Raw genomic sequence first — 19,660 nt, 5'->3', positions numbered from 1 at the left:
ATTTGCTGAAAGCATTTTAGAGTGGGGTGTATTAAAGGGTGGAGGGCGACCGAGGCAGGGGTGTGGGCAGGTCGTATCCAGGGTAGAGAGGCTAGTGGTATAGATGAAAAAGATGCTTCCAACGGAACCCATTCCTTATAGGGGTCCTGGACATTCCAGTCTACAATCCTGGTCAGGTGGACCGCTCTGTAGTAGTTAAGTATATCTGGGAAGCCCAAGCCTCCCAGATGTTTCGGGCGAGAAAGGGTTTTAATTGAGATTCTGGGTTTCCGGTGTCCCCATACAAATCTAGAACAAATGCTATTATAGGACGTGAAGAAAGATTGGGGGACCTGTATGGGTAAGGTTTGGAGGATATATAGTAGGCGGGGTAGAACGTTCATCTTGAGAACTGCGATCCTACCAAACCAAGATAGAATCTGTTTGTTCCATCTCTCGAGATCCGTCGTCAATTTATGTAGGATGGGGAGGTGGTTTGTCACGTAAAGGTCCGATAACTTCCGTGGTATTTGGGTGCCTAAGTAGGTAATAGAATCAGGTTTCCAGCGTATCTGGAAATTCGATTCGCATTGTATCTGGACGGTTTCTGGGAGGGAAATATTAAGAGCGTACGACTTAGAGAAGTTTATCTTAAGATTAGATACCGCCTTAAATTTACTAAATTCTGAAAGGACGATTGGAATGGTGGTGATGGGTTCCGTGAGAAACATTAAAATGTCATCGGCAAAGGCCGCGTATTTAAACTCTTTCAGTGGAGTGTGGACGCCTTTGATGTCATTATTCAAGGTGAGGGTCTGGAGGAGAGGTTCTAGCGTAAGGATAAAGAGGATCGGGGAAAGGGGGCATCCCTGCCTCGTTCCATTTCGGATGGAGAAGGCGTTTGACAGAGTGCCGTTGACCCTGACTCGTGCTGTCGGTGTGGAGTAGAGGGACATAATCATATTGGTCATGTGAGGGCCGAGTCCCAAGGAGGTGAGAACTGCTTCCACGTAGTCCCAGGCCACCCTGTCAAACGCCTTCTCAGCATCCAGGGATAGGAAGAAAGCTCTCTGTTTAGTCTGCGTAATCAAATGGTGGATATTGATGGATTTCAGGGTGTTATCCCTTGCCTCTCGTCCGGGGATGAAACCGACTTGATCGGGGGATATAAGGGCCGGGAGGAAAGGGAGGAATCTATTAGCGAGAATTTTTGCAAATATTTTCACGTCTACATTGAGAAGGGAGATCGGCCTATAGCTACTAGTGAGTGTGAGGTCCTTATCTGGTTTGGGAATAACTGTAATGTGGGCTTCTAAAATGCTGCCGGGAAGAGATTTCGAGATGGGAGTGGAATTGAAGGCCTTCAGGAAGGGCGTTTGAAGTGTCTCCGCAAATAATTTATAATATGCTGAGGTCAGCCCATCAGGGCCAGGACTCTTACCAGGTTTCAGTTGCTTTACGGCTTGTGACCATTCTGCTGAAGAGATAGGGGCTTCCAGGGCTTGGAGGGTGTCCGGGGGGATAGTCTTGAGAGGGAGCTTAGAGAGATACGTCTGGATATCTCCAAGTCGTTTGTGAGGGTCTGGAGTTTGCGGGTTGGAGAGGTTGAGGTTGTAGAGGGAGGTGTAATAGCGTTCGAACTCCGAAGCTATATCTGTGTTGGTTTCGAGGACCGAACCGGTGGGGGAGTGTATACGATGGATCGTTCGCTTAGCTGCTTTAGATTTCAGGGCTTGGGCCAAAAGATGGCCTGACTTGTTCCCATGCTCGTAGAAGAGCTTCTGGGATAGGGCGAATTTCTTTCTCGTCTGATATCCCAAGATATCTTGGATCTGGGTGCGGACGTTCGTTAATTCAGTATGCGTGTCCAACGCAAGAGTTCTCTTGTGTTGAGTTTCAAGGGACCTAAGCTTGGAAAACAGTCCCGTTAGGGTGGCAGCTCTTTCTTTCTTGAGGGCAGCAGCTAGGGAGATAAATTTCCCTCTTATGACACATTTATGTGCCTCCCACTGGGTAAGGGGGGAGATCCCAGGTGTGTCATTTTCTACGAAATAATTGGTTAGACAGTCACGAATTTCATTAGCTCTGAGTTCGTCTGTGAGAATGCTAGCATCTAACCTCCAGATGGTGGACCGGACAAGTTTTTCAGGGAAAGTGAAAAGGGCTGTGATGGGGTGATGATCCGAGATCGTCATAGGTTCGATTGAGGCATTGGTCAAATGGTGCAGATTCTGTTGGGAAGCCATGAGGTAGTCAATACGGGAATACCTATTGTGTGGGACAGAGAAAAAAGTGAAATCCTTGTCTTTGGGAAATAGAGATCGCCACGTGTCGTGGAGTAATAAATCCTGGAGACTTTTCTTGATTTGCTTAAGGGCACGGAATGTCATGCTGGAGGACCCTGAGGAGGTATCCATTAAAGGATCCAAGGGGGCGTTAAAATCGCCACCGAGGATCAGCATTCCTTCCGAGAAAGATTGTAGTTTGTGCACTACTTTCCGAAAGAAAGGTACTTGGGAGGAGTTGGGGCTATATATATTAGCAAAAGTGAACATCCTATTTTTAAAAGAGCCTTTGATGAAGAGGAACCTCCCATCGTCATCTGCTAGGGTATCTGAAAGTTGAAAGTCAAAGTTTTTGGAGAGAAGTATGGAAACACCTTTACACTTCGCAGAGGGGCATGTCGCGTGAAATTCTACAGGGAAGGCACGGTTGGTTAGTCTGGGGGTAGATTTAGCACTGAAGTGGGTCTCTTGAAGGAGGACCACATCTGCCTTTAGTTTTTGCATTAACGATAGCGTCTGGTGGTGCTTCTCTGGAATGTTTAGGCCTTTGGCGTTAAAGGAGACAAGCTTCAGAGACATATGTTTAGTCTCGTTCCGTAGAGGTGGTACCATTGTGAGCGAGGTAAGTTTAGCTAGATAGTTTCCGGGAGGGGGGTCTCAGGGGAGGGGGAGAGAGAGAGAGAAAGACAGAGAAAAAAGACAGGGAGAAGAGAAAAACAATAAGAGAAAATAAAATAAAAAAAAGTAAGAGGGGGAAAAGAGAGGAGGAGGGGAGGGGAGAGAGGGGGGATCAGAGGATAGAAGGGGGGTGATAGGGAGAGAGTGAACTTGGGTGGGATACGGGGGGTGCGGAGCCGGTGGAAGGGTCGAACCTGTCAACCCCTCGGAACTCCGAGAGCAGCACCGGCTGGGTCAACTCTGACTACCAGCGTCCGTTGTTTGGGGGTGGCGGGCGAGGTCACACGAGAGGTGGGAGGTCTCCGTCACTTAGAGACCTAAGGAGGCAGAAGGTCGGCAATTGGTTAAGGTGAGGATGAGTTGGGGACTAGAGATCAGCAATAGAGAGACCCCACGTGGGGATCTTATATGGGAGAGAGAGGACTATATGGTGTGAATACGCCATTTTCTGGTCAGCGAAACCCGAGGGTCAGGGGCAGGTGATAAGGCCTGAGGTCAGTGAAAGATGAGGAGGAGGAGGTAAGTGGGAGCAATAGGTCAAGAAAGTCCGATGAGGTAGGGATAGGGGCTCGTGCGGGATGTGCTGGAGAAGTGGCCAACAATTAACAGTTAAAAGGGAGAAATAGGTTGGAGTTTCTGAATTGTGTTTCGGGGGGGAGTACTAGAGCGGGGGACAAAATAGATGCGCAGATCTAGCTTCTAGTAAATAAATGATGACTTAACAACTATCATAAACATAAAATCAGAACAACATAACATAACATAATACATGGACAAGTAGGACCGACACCAGGCAAATGCGGATGGTCATGTAAGGGCAAATGCAGTAACAACTACACCCGTGCCATATGTAACAAAAATCTGAGATCTTTAAGAGAGAAGGCCGAGTATAAAGAGTCGGGAGTGAGGGCTTGGTTAAATCTTAGGGATGGTGAACAAATCTTTGGGGGGTATAAATCATATTATGTAAGGCCCAACAATTACCGGAGGTCTCTATCAATTTGTGCGCAGGGACCCCAAACTAGTAAACCGGGGCGCTGCGTAAGATCCTCAGGCACCGAGGAGAAGCCTCAAGAAGCCGGTCAAGTCGCTGGAAGGGTAACGACCAGGAGACTGAGCGACAATGTAGCAATTACAGGGCAATAGGGTTAAAGATCTAGAACTACACAGTACCTCACTCCCGACTCAGTGGGAGTTCCCACGTAGTACGATTCATATCATCATCATGCAGGCAAATTTCAGTCTAGGGACTAAGAAGGGCAGAGAAGTATTGAAAGAGGGAAAGAGGAGAGAGGAAGAAAAAGAGAGGAAGGAGAATGAAGTAAGAAAGTGAGTGTTAGCAATACCATAAAAGGAGGAGAGAGTTCCACGGTTACGTCCACCTGAGACGAGTAGAGATGGGCACAGCGTAGTGGTAAGCCAAAGCCTGATGAGGGAAGGGCTTACGATAGTCTCAAGAGGCACTTCGAGGCTGTTGTGAGCAGGAGGCCTCGCAGCAGTATAGTGGAAGTCTTGACGGCCTCGAAGCAGAAACATCAGGGAGAAAAGGCAGGTATGGTTCCAGGTGTTCAGGCAGCAGCACAAACGTTGAAGGACAAATCGGGGGCGTCTGTGTTCAAATCGGGGACTGCCCAGCGAAGAGGACAAGTTTTGACTCTGCAAGGAAGGGTGATGTGGGTAGGTCCTGGTCTGGAAGTGGGGATCCGTGGACAGGTGGAAGCATCCAGAAGGTGGTCGCCAAGTGAAAGTTCTCGGTAAGGGGGCAAGGTACTCTCTGGGTGTAGAAGTCAGATGGGTTGTGATTGCAGGCTCAGGTGACGGTCAAGTTCAACATTACGAACCGAAGGTATCGTTCAACAAACGGAGGAGGGTGTCTGATCTCCCTCAACTGCGGCGGGGTCTGCGGTGGGCAGGTGAAGCCGTGGGGCTACCGTTTCTTGGCGGTGAAGCATCCCTTGGGGGAGAGTGAGGAGGAGGAGGTCGGTGTTCAGGTCTGCGGCGTCTCCCTATGGCATAGTTGCCAGCTTCGTCCACCCCCTCCATAGAGGTCACCCTGCGGAGAGTAGGCAATCTGAAGTCGCTGTACCAGTCGGGGAGATCAACGGAGGGAAGATCAAGTGCGGTACAGAAGTGGTCTAGATCCTCCGGGACTCGCAGATTTTCTACCCGGCCCTGGTGAGAGACAGAAAGGCAAAAAGGGTATTTCCAACGGTACGGGATGGCTCTGTTTCTCAGTATTTCCAGCAGTGGTCGGAGTTCCCGCCTGCGCTGCAGGGTTATGTTGGAGAGATCCTGGAAGATTTTGATGCTGACTCCTCTGTGGTTAATCTGGTTCCTTTCTCTTGCTTTACGTAAAATGTCCTCTTTTAAAGGAAAGTCAACCATGCAGCATACCACATCCCTTGGGGGATCAGTATCTCGACCTCTGGGGCGCAGGGCTCTATGAATACGCTCAAATGCTACTGGGGTATCTGGGGGTCTTTCCAAGAGGTCATTAAAAATGTGGGTGACTCTTTGGGACAGCAGATTGGGGTCTACGGACTCAGGTATGCCTCTCACCCTCAGGTTTCGGCGTCTCCCTCTGTTGTCGAGGTCTTCCAAATGCCTATTGATGTCCCTCAAGTGTATAGCGTGGGATTCAGTAAGCTGTTGCACCTGGCATAAGGAGGCATCATGGCGGGTCTGCACGGCTTCCATTTCGTCTACCCTGAGAGACATTGAGTGGATGTCAGCCCTCAAGTCAGAGATTGCTGCGGATAGGGTATGTTTTATGTCGGCTGCTACACTGCGCAGATCATCAATGCTTATTGCAGGCTGATCACGGGGGCTTGCATCGGGCCTAGCGCGCAGCGGGCTCCTGCTGTGCGAGCGTGACTTACTCGAGGCCGCGGCTCGGGAGCTGCTCCTAGGCCGCGACCGGAAGATCTCCGGGATTTGTCTGTGCGGAGGGGCTTCATGCTCCGGAGGGGAGCGGGGTCTAGCCGCTGACATGCTGGGTTGCTAGGAGGCTCAGTTCAGAGGTATAGGGTCGGTTATTACTTGCCTTCGCTGATGTAGCAGGGTCTCGTGGACGGGAGCTCAGGGATCAGGCGGCCATCTCGGATCAGCGTCAAGCCACGCCCCCATATATTGTTTTTATTCACTTGTCATTTTAGAGTGTTACACTATAGTTCTAGGCATTATTTGCATCCAGATTTATTTTCTGGGATATTTTTGTGAATTATATACACCACTAGCTCTACACGTTTTTCCTTACTCTGTATGTAGTGTATGTAGTGTGGTGTGCATATTTTATAGGCACAAGGAAGCTTTGTTTTGATTAACAATGTCCCTTAAGCCCCTCCCACTGGTAAGACTTTGACCACAACCAAATTTTACCGCAGGTCACCCCTTGCTTTAACTGTCCCTCATTCTGAAGGTGAAAAGTTGGGAGGTATGCATCTGCACAAGTGTGAAGCCAGCCTCAAACATATAAAAAAGGAATTTGTTTTGCTGTTAGTTAAAGAAGTTCCCTTTGGACCACTTTTAACCAGCTCACTATCACGCTAATATTTGCCCGGCATATTATGTAATGGTTTTCCATTATAATTTCTACACAGACAGATTTTGCACATATTTAAATATTGGGAGTATTATATTTATACCATCTGTCAATACAAAATAACAAGTAGTTCAGCAAAAAAATAAAAAGTCTGTCTATGTTGTATATCTATATATACTGGGATTATGGTACTAAATATCAGGAGCAGGATTAATTTCTACTTCTTGGCTGATGAGTTTGAATTATGTTTTTCCCTCTGCAGGAGATCACGCCATCTACACGACAGTATTTTTCTGAGTAGCAGCAGATGCAGAAACTTGTGGTATGTGTGGGGGGTGCTTTGCTCAGGCCTACAGAACAATAGCTAGTGGAGATGTTTTTTGGATGTGGTGTTTTCTCTGTGTCTGCAATGGGTGCTGGGCGCTTTCTATGGGAAACAAGAGGCTGTTGCTTGTCACTCTGCCTATGTTTTTGCTAGTTGTGTTAAACAACCAAAACAATGCAAAAAGCTGCAATCAAGTGGCAATTCTGATGCGGTCAGGAGAATTACAGAGAGACACCACACAGTCCAACCTTTTAATTATTGTAATTAAATCACTGCCTAATTGCATCTGGAACTCTGGCTGGCGTATTCCCCAGCTACAAGGGAAATGCACATGCAGAATACAATTTGAATGGCACAAAAGGTTTGGGGCTTTGTGTTACAGCATACAGAATTGTAACAAAAGAAAAAAAAACTTCAATGCAGAGCAAATGCACTCATTTGCTGAAACATAATTTATGACATGGGAGGTAATCACTGAAATCACTTGAGTGGAGAGAGGCGAGTGTAAACAAGGATATGTGCCCATTCTCAAAAACTTATGACAATGTGAGGAAAACTGAAAATCCCGGGGCAGACCCCAGAATGCTGTTTTGAAGACATAAGCTTGCTGAAGAATCTCTGAAGACATCAGGCACACTTCCAGGTGTGTTGTATCTTTGTACCCTGCTTTGTGCTATGGTTCCATGTCAGTCCCTACGTCACTTAGAGTGACATAGGGTCCAGTAGGGTCAAGCGGAAGGAACCACAGCACACTCCCTATAATGTTAGCTGCTGAAGATTTTTGAGTAAGCTTAGCTCTTCAAGAACACGAAGATCAGTGGCACTGATGGAATAACAGAAAAGTATTAAAGACTGAATGTTTTTTGCCTTCATGCATTCTATGTATGAAGGTAAAGGTACAAAGGTAGGTCACTTCTGAGTTTTTTCCAGTCCTCCTTCTCCACCCCCCCACCCCACCATTGCCTTCTGGGACCTGCGTGTGTCCTAGAAGATGACGGGACCATTCAGAAAGCGCCGCGTGACTCGCGTAGTAGGAAACAGGCTGTGAAGCCGCAAGTCTTCACTATCCTGTTTGCCTTAGTAAGAATGCCCTGCACCCGGACCCGATGAGAATGTCAGCTTCAGGTGCCGACATCGTGGGCTCCCTGGACAGGTAAGTGTCCTTTATATTAAAAGTCAGCAGATACAGTATTTGTATAAAGAATAGGAACAGAGGGCGCACCAGCCTTACGCATTATCTTTGCGACAAGTCCAGAGCTCTGAAGAAGAAGGGACATCCCTCGAAACGCAAACAAAGATAGACTTGGGGGGGGGGCACAACCTAAGAAAGAGAGTCCCGGAGCAGAAGGAGAGAAAAGGATAAGCGTAGGGATGGCATGACAGGTGTGGGCAGCACAGTCATGCTTGTAGGGAAAAATAATTTGTCTCCTTTAAGAAAAGGGGAGTGGCCGGAGCAGGGGAGGCGCTCGGGTTAGAAAACTAGTAGGCAGGAGGGGGAGTGACGTCAGTAGTGAGCGGCGGAGGAAAAGATTCCCACCCACCCTCCCGAGTATGGTTGATTATAATAGGGGCTGTACGGACAGCCCATGGCAGTGGTTGAATCTTTGAAGGAGGAGAATATGGATGTTATATGCATATATAACATGGTTGGTACCCATCCATGGTATGGGGGTTAACATGCTTGGTACCCATCTGTGGTATGGGGTTAACATGGTTGGTACCCATCTGTGGTATGGGGTTAACATGGTTGGTACCCATCTGTGGTATGGGGTTTAACATGGTTGGTACCCATCTGTGGTATGGGGTTAACATGGTTGGTACCCATCTGTGGTATGGGGATAACATGGTTAGTACCCATCTGTGGATGGGGTTATCAGGTACTTTCTGGTTAACAAGGGGTTAACCTGGAAGGGGTAAAAGGTGGGTCACTGTGAAAGTTGAGTACCGTCTCTGGGTCCGGGGGCTTGCGACTGGAGGCCTAAAGTAAAAAGAAGTTTGTCGCAGTGACCAGTTGGGTGGGGTTCCCCTCAAAGACCCCAAAAGTACAAAAAGTTGGTTAAGAGTTATTTAAAATGTTGTTTATTTAATCTCAAAGTAATTGTTAATAAAAGGCCATCAAGGCCATTTAATCCAAAATCTTGTCATGTCATTTGTGAGGGGATTTGGAGGGGGTTAGATATTATGGTTAACGGGTGGATGAAGTGACTGTGGGTTAGGTCCTTCACATGTCATGCATAACATTAGATGGTGCAGCTAAAAGGCCGACAAACAGAGGAAAAGATTACAGTGCACACATACTAAAATGACATTTAAATCTTACCTAGGAGGGTGCTACAGATTTTTCTAAGTAAAGTAATGAATCATTCTTTATGCCTGGTCTAAAGTTACTAAAGAAATGTATTGCAAGTATCCGGCACACATATAGTTAACAAGTAAATCTTAACACCTGGGGTATGAAGGCATTTGTGTGGACGAGAGCAAAGACACAAGTGGTTGCCCTGAGAAATGAAAGTGTAACAAGCAGCCTGTCGATGGCATATACCTGTTATAGGTGGCACAGCCTCTGACAGCAAGTTGTCAACACTCCTTCTGCCAGTGGTCTGTCTCCCATAGCAACGGGGGCAAATTGCACTGCAGAGGTTCCCCATCCTGTACAGAGATGTGGAAGTTCAAGAGTTAAGTTAAGTGCTTGTGTGGAGCCCAGTGCACTGCGGGGTTAACTTGGCTACTGGGGAGTAGTAGTGGATGACGCTGGACAGGTGGATGTGGACATTGGCTCCACGTGCCCTTCCAGAATGCAAGTTATGTTAAAGGTGTACATTGTCACAGGGAATTGTGAGTTTACTGGGTAACGGTTGCAGTGCAGTGTACATGGTGTACATTCATCTCTAAGTGTAGAGGCCCCAGGGGCGTACTAAGTGGGGGGGCGGGGGGGCGTGCCGCCCCGGGTGCCACACACTGGGGGGGGGTGTCAGGCCAGCGCCCCCCCGCAACTGAAGTGTCAGACAGCACCGTGCCTCGGGTTCGCAGCCCACACAGAGAGAGCCCGAGGCACTGGCAGTGGGCGGCATTGCAGGGGGGGGGGGGGGGGGTGCGAGCAGCACCCGAGTGGAGTGACATCAGCTGGCTCAGTGACCCGGCACAATAATCCCCTTCTCTCTGTGGTCGCGTCACGCGGCAGTTCTGATCAGTCTCGGGCAGCGGCTGTCACTCACAGCCGAGCAGAGTGAAGCCGCCTCCCCCTCCTCTATGAACAGCACTGTGTAGACAAGGAGGGGGAGGCGGCTTCACTGAGTGACAGCCGCTGCCCGAGACTGATCAGAACGGCGCGACGTGAGTCACGCGACCACAGAGAAGGGGATTATTGCGCCGGGTCCCGGATCACTGAGCCGACAGGTGACACTTCACTCGGGTGCTGCCCACACCTCCCCCCTGCAATGCCGCTGCCTTGGGCTCAAGGTACACTATGGGTCCTTAGGGGAGGCTGTTTACTGTGGTGGGTCCTGCACTGTAGGGGGGTCTGCACTGTAGGGGGGGTCCTGCACTGTAGGAGGGGTCCTGCACTGTAGGGGTCCTGCACTGTAGAAGGGGTCCTGCACTGTAGGGGGGGTCCTGCACTGTGGGGGGGGGGGGTCCTGCACTGTAGGGGGGTCCTGCACTGTAGGGGGGTCCTGCACTGTAGGGGGGTCCTGCACTGTAGGGGGTCTGCACTGTAGGGGGGGTCCTGCACTGTAGGGAGGTCCTGCACTGTAGGGAGGTCCTGCACTGTAGAAGGGGTCCTGCACTGTAGGGGGGCCCTGCACTGTAGAAGGGGTCCTGCACTGTAGGGGTCCTGCACTGTAGGGGGGTCCTGCACTGTAGAAGGGGTCCTGCACTGTAGGGGGGGTCTGTACTGTAGGGGAAGATTCGGCACTGTAGGGGGGTATGTAGGGGAGTCTGTACTGTAGGGGGGTCTGCGATGTAGGGGGAGGGGTCTGTACTGTAGGAGGGTCTGCACTGTAGGGGGGGGGTCTGCGCTATAGGGTGGAGGGGTCTGTACTGTAGGAGGGTCTGCACTGTAGGGGAGGATTCTGTACTGTAGGGGGGTCTACACTGTAGATGGGGGTCTGTATAGTAGGGAGGGGGGTCTGCACTGTAGGGGATCTGTGTAACATGCAGAGGGTCCAGAGCTGTGAGGGGCTGTGTAATGTAAAGAGGTGCAGAGGTGCAGGGTGCTGTGTAATGTAAAGGGGTCCAGAGGTACAAGGGCTGTGTAATGTAAAGGGGTCCAGAGGTTCAGGGTGCTGTGTAATGTAAAGAGATCCATAGGTACAAGGGCTGTGTAATGTAAAGGGGTCAGGATGTTCAGGGTGCTATGTTATGTAAAGGGGTCCAGAGGTACAAGAGCTGTGTAATGTAAAGGGGTCCAGAGGTGCAGGCTGCTGTGTAATGTAAAGAGGTCCTTAGGTGCAAGGTCTTGTGTAATGTAAAGGGGTCCAGAGGTACAGGGTGCTGTGTAATGTAAAGGGGTCCAGAGGTGCAGGGCGCTGTGTAATGTAAAGGGGTCAGGAGGTTCAGGGTGCTATGTTATGTAAAGGGGTCCAGAGGTACAAGAGCTGTGTAATGTAAAGGGGTCCAGAGGTGCAGGCTGCTGTGTAATGTAAAGGGGTCCAGAGGTGCAGGCTGCTGTGTAATGTAAAGGGGTCCAGAGGTGCAGGCTGCTGTGTAATGTAAAGGGGTCCAGAGGTGTAGGCTGCTGTGTAATGTAAAGGGGTCCAGAGGTGTAGGCTGCTGTGTAATGTAAAGAGGTCCTTAGGTGCAAGGTCCTGTGTAATGTAAAGGGGTCCAGAGGTGCAGGGTGCTGTGTAATTTAAAGGGGTCCAGAGGTGCAGTTGTGGAGAGGAGGGGTACACAGTAGTGACAAAAAGATATTGAAGGATGCAGAGGTATGCAGGGGACACTGTGGGTGTTTTTACATTTTATGGTGGGGGGGTGCCAGATATAGGATCCGCCCCGGGTGCCAAATGCTCTAGGTACGCCCCTGAGAGGCCCACCTTAAGGGTGAGTATTTCCCTCATGGCAGCCTCAGCCTTGTCCCAAGGTATTGAGAAAACCACACATCTAAAGGTACCCCCGGTGTGTAGCAAAGTGACCCTGTACAAAGTGACTAACATAGCCCAGAGAAACCCACACAGGGTATGCCTCACATGTGACCCAGTACTTGACATCCAACGAGTTAACAGGTAACATGGAGGATGCGACTAACAACCGCACAGCAATTACCCCTGCAGGTACAACAACCCCACCAGCCTGCCGACATGAGGGCCTAGCTAAACTATTCAATCAATTCGTAAACAATCAGGCAGGCCTTTGCACTATATAGTTGTTGGTAAATCTAAAGGAAAAAGTACAATCATATTATAATGTGTGGAAAACTTTAAGCCCATGTCACATAACCGATCTTATCACTGACACCAACTCATCAATGACAGGAAGCGGAGCACTAACAGACTGCTTATCTCTTTCTATGGAGTTGTTCCCTTGCTTGCCCAGAGAGTGAGATGTAGATCTCTTTCTAACAAGGGTGATTAGGACCAGTGAAGGGCGATTACAGAGAGGTAAATGGAAGCCTCTCTGGTTAAAAGGCCTTTAAAAGTTGTGAAAAAGCATATAAAACAATTGTGTAGCAACTTATTAGTGAACTACAGCAATGAAAAACTGAAGTACAAATTAAACTGAAGTATAATACATAATAATGACCTCTTCTATTCTCAATCTATAAGTCCTCCCTGGGTCAGTTGATTGCCTCCCATGACTTTCAATGTAATTTTTACGCTGAAGACACCACCCCTCGGCTCACTCTATCAGTCTTTTCAAGCATCCCCAATTTACTAACAGATATATCAGCCTAAATGCCACACCACTTCCTCAAACTCAAGCTATCCAAAACTGAGCTCATAACATTTCCTCCCCTCTCTGTCAAAATCAATGGCATAACTATCAACCTGTCTCCCTATGCCAAAGTTCTAGGTGTAATCCTGGACTCTGAGCTATCTTTTCAGCTCCACATCCAATCACTGTCCAAGGCTTGCCGCCTCAACCTCCACAATACCTCCAAGATACGTCCCTTCCTAACAAATGACACCACAAAGCTTGTAATCCACTCTCTCTCGCCTCAACTATTGCAACTACCTCCTCATTGGCTTACCTTTAAATAGGCTTCCGCCCTGCAATCCACCATGAGTACCGCTGCCAGATTGAGCCACCTTACAAATCACTCGGTGTCTGCTACCCCTCTCTTCCAATCCCTCCACTGGCTTCCGCTCACCCAACTAATTAAATTCAAGATACTAACAACAACTTACAAAGTCACATACAACTCTCCCACAGCTACATCACTAACCTGGTCTCAAAATACCAACCAAATCGTTCTCTTCATTCCTCCCAAGACCTCCTGCTCTCTAACTCCCTTGTCACCTCATCCCATGCTCGACTTCTCCAGAGCCTCTTCCATCCTCTGGAACTTCCTACCCCAAGATGTCCGACTATCTCTTACTCTGTTCACTTTCAGACGATCCCTGGAAACTTATCTCTTCAGAGAATCCTATCTGGTCCCCACCTAACAAATGTACATTTATTTTCTCCATCAGCCCATACCCCATAGTTATTATTTTGTATCTCTCGACCCTTCCTTTTAGATTGTAAATTCTAGTGAGTAGGGTTCTCTGACTCCTACTGTGTTCATTTCTATTGTAATTGTACTGTCTGCCCTTATCTTGTAAAGTGCTGCGTAAACTGTTGACACTATAAACATCCTGTATTATAATAATAATAATAATAATAATAATAAAGTTCACTGAATACATAAGCTATGCTTCATGCATATATTTACATTTTAAACTGAGCAAACCTTGGAACACAGCACTAAAGTTTGCAGTTTTTATCTATTATGTTGAGTGTGTAACAGATTATGGATGAAGAAATAAGGAAATCTGATCCTATGGGATCATTTGTTTGTGCAATTGCTCCACTGAGCATGTACGCTGCAAGGAACAGTTACACTCTGTAGCAAAACAAATGCTTATGGGAACATCCTGATAAGGATCAGTGTTTCTGAGTTCCACATTCAATTCTGTAATGCTATGAATTAGTGGCTGCAGAAATATGCCTTTTATTTCTTCCTGCTAAAATCTAGTAACATAACATTATGGTCGATTTTCTGATATTTGTATGCGTTTCTAAACTCGTAGATTTTGTCTTATACACAGATGATTATTGCTAGTGAAGTGCTTATCCCCACAGAAGCCGCTGGATGTAATGGGTTCTCTGTTCTGCCAGGACTCTTTAAGCCAGGGGTCTCAAACTCGCGGCCCGCGGGCCAACTGCCGCCCGCGGGACAATATTTTGCGGCCCCCCGCCTGGAAAAGCACTTAGCCACCTTCCCTCCGGTACTTGAAGAAGATGAAGTCGCCGCTCTGAACGCACTTGGTGCAGGTCAGCCTCCGGCGGTGTTACACAGCGGGCAGCGCTCCACCACCAAGTACAGTACCTCGGCGTCTCACCAGGGGGAGTAAGTGGCGGTGGAGCGCTGCCCGCTGTGTAACACCGCCGGACGCTGACCTGCACCAAGTGCGTTCAGAGCGGCGACTTCATCTTCTTCGATGGGAGGGACACGGAGAGGCAAGTACCAGCCTGTCAGTCACGCTCTCCACGCCTCACTTTTTTTCTTCTCTTTCCCGTTCAGGCGACAGGACGTTCTGCCATTGGAGGCCCTGCATGGGAGGAGGAGACGCAGGGGTTTCTCAATGGGCGTCTCCTTCTCCCTGGCTGTGTTGTGATCCAATCACATCAAAGAGTGTCACAGACAAGGAGTTTTTTTCTTCCTGTCTGTGACTCTCACTGTGATTGGATTGAGGCACATGGAGAAGGAGACGCCCATTGAGAAACCCCGGCGTCTCTTCCTCCTTGATGCTCAGTATTAGCATACAGGGCAAGAAATATACAGGGGGGCACAGCAGAGTGGAGGAGTGCTATTTTTATAAACCAGACAGGTGCGTGCCCACCCTAAAGGTATTTGGCTACTCCTGTGAGTAAAAATCAGGTCCTCTTTAATGTTGCCGAAGGTCATGCTAGGCAGCTAGGGGGACTGGGAAACTCTATTTCCGCTCATCCAGAGCACCTTGTGCTGAAGTGGGTATCTCAAGGCACCATAGGCCTAAGTTTTTGGTACGCAGCCCCAAATATGTCTTGCTCAAAGCCTGCAGTGAAGAAAAAGGTTGATGATGAGCACAGACAATTTCAGGAAAAGTGGGAAAAGCAATATTTCTTTATTGAGCACAAGGGCATCCCAACTTGTCTTATTTGCACAGAGAAAGTTGCAGTGCCCAAAGAATACAATTTGAAGCGTCATTACACAACTAGACATGCTGAGGAGTATGCAAAGTACCAGGAAGATGAGAGAGCCAACCAGGTTGCTAAACTTAAGACATGTCTGCTGAGGCAACAAGATTTCTTTAAGAAAGCAACCAAAGAGAATGATGCAGCAGTCGAAGCCAGCTACGTAGTTAGTATGATGATTGCTAAAGCAGGAAAGTCATTTAAAGAAGGGGAATTTATAAAAAAGTGCATGTTACAGGCTGCAAGTATTATCTCTCCAGAAAAGAAAGGTCAGTTTAGCAACATCAGCCTTTCTTCCAACACCGTGGCAGAGCGCATTTCTGACCTTTCAAGTGACATTTATGATCAACTGTGTGAGAAAATAAAATGTTTCAGTGTATACTCAGTCGCTCTTGATGAGACCACAGACATCACCGACACTGCCCAGCTTGCAATCTATGTCCGGGGTGTTGATGACAATTTTGAAGTCACAGAGGAGTTGCTCTCACTAGTTCCAATGCATGGCCAGACCACCGCCCAAGAGATATTTCACCAGCTGTGTGATGCTTTTCAGAATGCTGGTTTGCCTTGGAGGAAGTTTGTCGGAATAACAACTGATGGAGCGCCATCAATGATCGGGAGGAAAAAAGGACTGGTGGCACTTGTTAATAAAAAAAAGAAAGAGGAAGGTTTAGAGGAGGTCATTGCTCTGCACTGCATTATTCATCAGCAGGCCCTTTGCAGCAAATGCCTGAAGTTTGACAACGTGATGTCTTTCGTTGTGAAATGCATCAATCAAATCAGATCCAGGGGCTTAAAACACAGAATGTTTCGTGCTTTTTTAGAGGAAATAGAGTCAGAATATGGGGATGTGCTCTACTTTACCGAGGTGCGTTGGCTCAGCAGGGGAAACGTATTGAAGAGATTTTTTGAGTTGAGAGCGGAAGTGAAAGCTTTTATGGAGAAAGATGGGGCTTCTGTTCCTTTGCTAAGTGATCCAAAATGGCTCATGGACTTAGCTTTTTTGGTTGATATCACACATGAGCTTAATGTACTGAATAAGAGGTTACAAGGCCAGGGGCAACTTGTCAGTGCTGCCTATGACAGCGTGAGAGCGTTCTCTACAAAACTTATATTGTGGAAAGACCAGCTTTCTCAAACAAACCTTTGCCATTTCCCAGCATGCAAGTCACTCATTGATTCAGGCACACTATTCAGTCATGAGGAGTATGTGGATGTCATTTTGAGGCTACAGGAGGAATTTGATCATAGATTTGCAGACTTCAAGAGACACAGAGCCACATTTCAAATTTTTGCAGACCCCTTCTCCTTTGATGTGCAAGATGCCCCTCCAGTGTTTCAAATAGAGCTCATTGACCTGCAGTGTAACTCTGAACTCAAAGCCAAGTTTAGGGATGTGAGTGGAAAAGCAGACAAACTTGGGCAATTTTTAAGAGAATTCCCCCCTAGCTTCCCTGAGCTTTCCCGAATGTTCAAGCAGACCATGTGTCTTTTTTGGGAGCACATACTTGTGCGAAAAGCTCTTCTCTACCTTGAACTTCAATAAGTCAAAGTACAGGTCTAGAATTACTGATGCTCATCTTCAAGCTGTGCTGAGGGTCTCAACTGCTTCCTCACTTACGCCAAATGTGGCTCGGCTATGCAAGAGTAAGCGCTGTCAGATCTCTAGCAGCAAGAAGTAGGCAGATAAAGCCATGTTCAAACAGTTTATGTCCATTCATGTTCTAAAAGTTAAATGTTAAAGAACTGTTAATAAAGACATTTGAATCTGAATAATGATATTTTGTAAGCGCATTTTTTGTGGAAAACTTGATGCGGCCCAGCCTTACCCAGAATCTACCTCCAGCGGCCCCCAGGTAAATTGAGTTTGAGACCCCTGCTTTAAGCTGTTCGGACCCCCACTGACACACATGTGTAACTTAAAGGTTGGTATGCTACAACCCTATATCAATGCACAGAAAATAGGCTACAGGCAATCAACGATAGATAAAGTATATTGTAGCAACGAAGAATAGACACTATACACATACTGAAAACCAGATCAAAGAATATGTTTAACCAGATGCTGTACTAGATAATGGGAATACTGACTCATAAGATGGTAATCAACTGAACTGTAGTAATGCTAAACCCAATTTTAACTAATGCAAGCAGGGTTAAAAGTATTGGCATTAACTAACCCAAAAATAATGGTCCTCATGTGCACAGAATATATATAGCCCCAATAGCGGTAAGTGTATATGTTCCTGACAAAGGGGGACCCGTAGATGTGACAGGTACAAGTAACTGGTGCCTGTTTGTCAATATTAGCCGGCTATTGTTGAGGCCCTTATGTACAGTGGTGCTTGTGTAGTTGTTCCATTAAAAGTGTGCAAAGGAAGGCTGATGGGCTACTAAACAAGAAGCAGTCTCTATGGCATTAAATGTATCAATGTTGATATAAGCACATATTGTTCAGCTCGCACCTACTGGCACACAGGAATCTGGTCCAGATCACTTAGCTGTCTGCTATCCTCAGTTACCAGGGACCCCATGACTCAGTTCCCAGGAAGAAGTAAGAGAGAGCTGCACACAGCCCGCAGAAAACCTGGCTAAACCAGTTTGATTTCAGAACATTATCCAAAGGAGGTCAGGAAACATAAGCTAGAACAGGCTAGTTTATATGAAAAAAAACGTATAACGTGCATTTATATGCATTTTAAGGATATTGCCTCAAGATATTTGAGATAACTGTATTATTTGGAGAGATGTTTTTTTGCTGAATCAGTTATTTTAAGAGCTGAATCCCAATGCATATGTTTTATTAGCACAGGGTTGGGAGAAGTCAGCACCAATTTTACAACCCAAAAAAAACCAAAGTGTTTAACAAGTCATATATTAAAAAAATAAAAATCCCCCAAAAATCTACCTTGTAAGTCCATTGTTAATCATGATACCTACCAACTCACCAAAAATCTGATGACCCAGCACACTTGATCAATCCCAATGGTACTCGTAGCTGAATGACATCTCTCCAAGCTGGTATCAGCTATATAAGGGAAAGGGCCAGGGATGGTGATGACATTATTGACTAAATATGGTCATATTATGGCAGTGATGTAACCAGCAATCCTGTCATTTTACTCATGTTGTGGGAATTTCCAGGGACATCATTGGGTTCCTAGGGACACTTCTTTATATGGTTATTGGCTCCCACCAAATAGGGGGGCTGTTTGGATGGAAACATCAGTTCCTCCACTAATCTTGATCGACATGGTATGGAAGGGCCCTAGATTTGCAGAAGTTTAGGGTTAGGAGTTTGATAGGGATTTATTTAAGTGTCAGTTTGCTTATAGTTGGTGTTTAGGTTTAGGTTTTTCATGGATGCTGGAGAGTTAAACTGCCTAATCTGACCCTGCCCCCTCTGATGTAACGGAAACCTGTGTTACATCAGAGGGGGCGGGGTCACCCATACGTCACTGGGGAACCCCATGGCTTCCCTCACCAGCTTCAGAGGGGGCGGGGTCAGGTGACGGGTGGCCCCACCCTCCTAATATAAGAAACGTCAGCGCTGGGATCCCTGCAGTGTCTCCGCAGTGGAGATAGAAGATGGATGCATACATGGACAGCGCTGGACTGAAAATCACCCGTCGCTGGATCAGATCAGCCATCGCTGGACCCCGGAGAGATGATCATCTGTCGCTGGATAGCAAGAGTGGATTAGCACCGCTGGAATCTTTTTTTTTTCAAACGGGGGGGGGGGGGGCGGGATCTGGGGGTGCAGGGTTCCCCTTAATATCCATACCAGACCTGAAGGGCCTGGTAATTGTATTTAGGGAAACCCCACGCTTTTTTTTATTTTATTTTTTTATCAATGAATGAATTGTCCGCTCCGTAATACAGAGAACACTCATTGAGTGTTCTCTGTATTACGGGAGCCGACAATTGAAAGTGATTTTAAAAGATGTTTTTTCCTTGCGAAATGACACTTTGTGCAGGGATAGTTCTAAGCACGGGAAACATGCGCCCCTTCACAGGCATACTATAGACACCCCCCAGGTACAAAATTTAAAGGAATATTACACTTTTATTGTTTCACTTTAATCATGATTAAAATCACTGCTCCTGAAAAAACGTCCGTTTTTAAAACTTTTTTTGCATTGATCCATGTCCCCTGTGGCAGGACCCAAGTCCCCAAACACTTTTTAGGACAGTAACTTGCATATTAGCCTTTAAAATTAGCACTTTAGATTTCTCCCATAGACTTGTACAGGGTGTTCCGGCTTTTAGAATTTGCCGCGAACAGCCCAAATTGTTCACTGTTCGCTGAACAGGCAATGTTCGAGTCGAACATGAGTTCGACTCGAACTCTAAGCTCATCCCTAGTCAGGAGCTTGTGAGTAACCAAGATGGCATTCTACATGGTACCCCATCTCGTTGCTGTTGCAAAAGAAGGATGTTAGGCGATCTGGACCAGCATGACCATTGCCATGGGAA

At 47.2% G+C, this 19,660-nt stretch overlaps 1 pseudogene; it reads left to right on the top strand.

The window, feature by feature from the left end:
* The first annotated feature begins 15,029 nt into the window (after positions 1 to 15,029).
* Positions 15,030 to 16,730, top strand: LOC143962220 (general transcription factor II-I repeat domain-containing protein 2 pseudogene; annotated as a pseudogene).
* Positions 16,731 to 19,660: the final 2,930 nt, after the last annotated feature.

This window comes from Lithobates pipiens, unplaced genomic scaffold (genome assembly GCF_037356315.1).
Source record: "Lithobates pipiens isolate NorthernLeopardFrog02 unplaced genomic scaffold, aLitPip1_a1.2 Scaffold_8, whole genome shotgun sequence".
Taxonomy (NCBI): Eukaryota; Metazoa; Chordata; class Amphibia; order Anura; family Ranidae; genus Lithobates; species Lithobates pipiens.
This window is presented reverse-complemented; position numbering and strand designations above follow the sequence as displayed.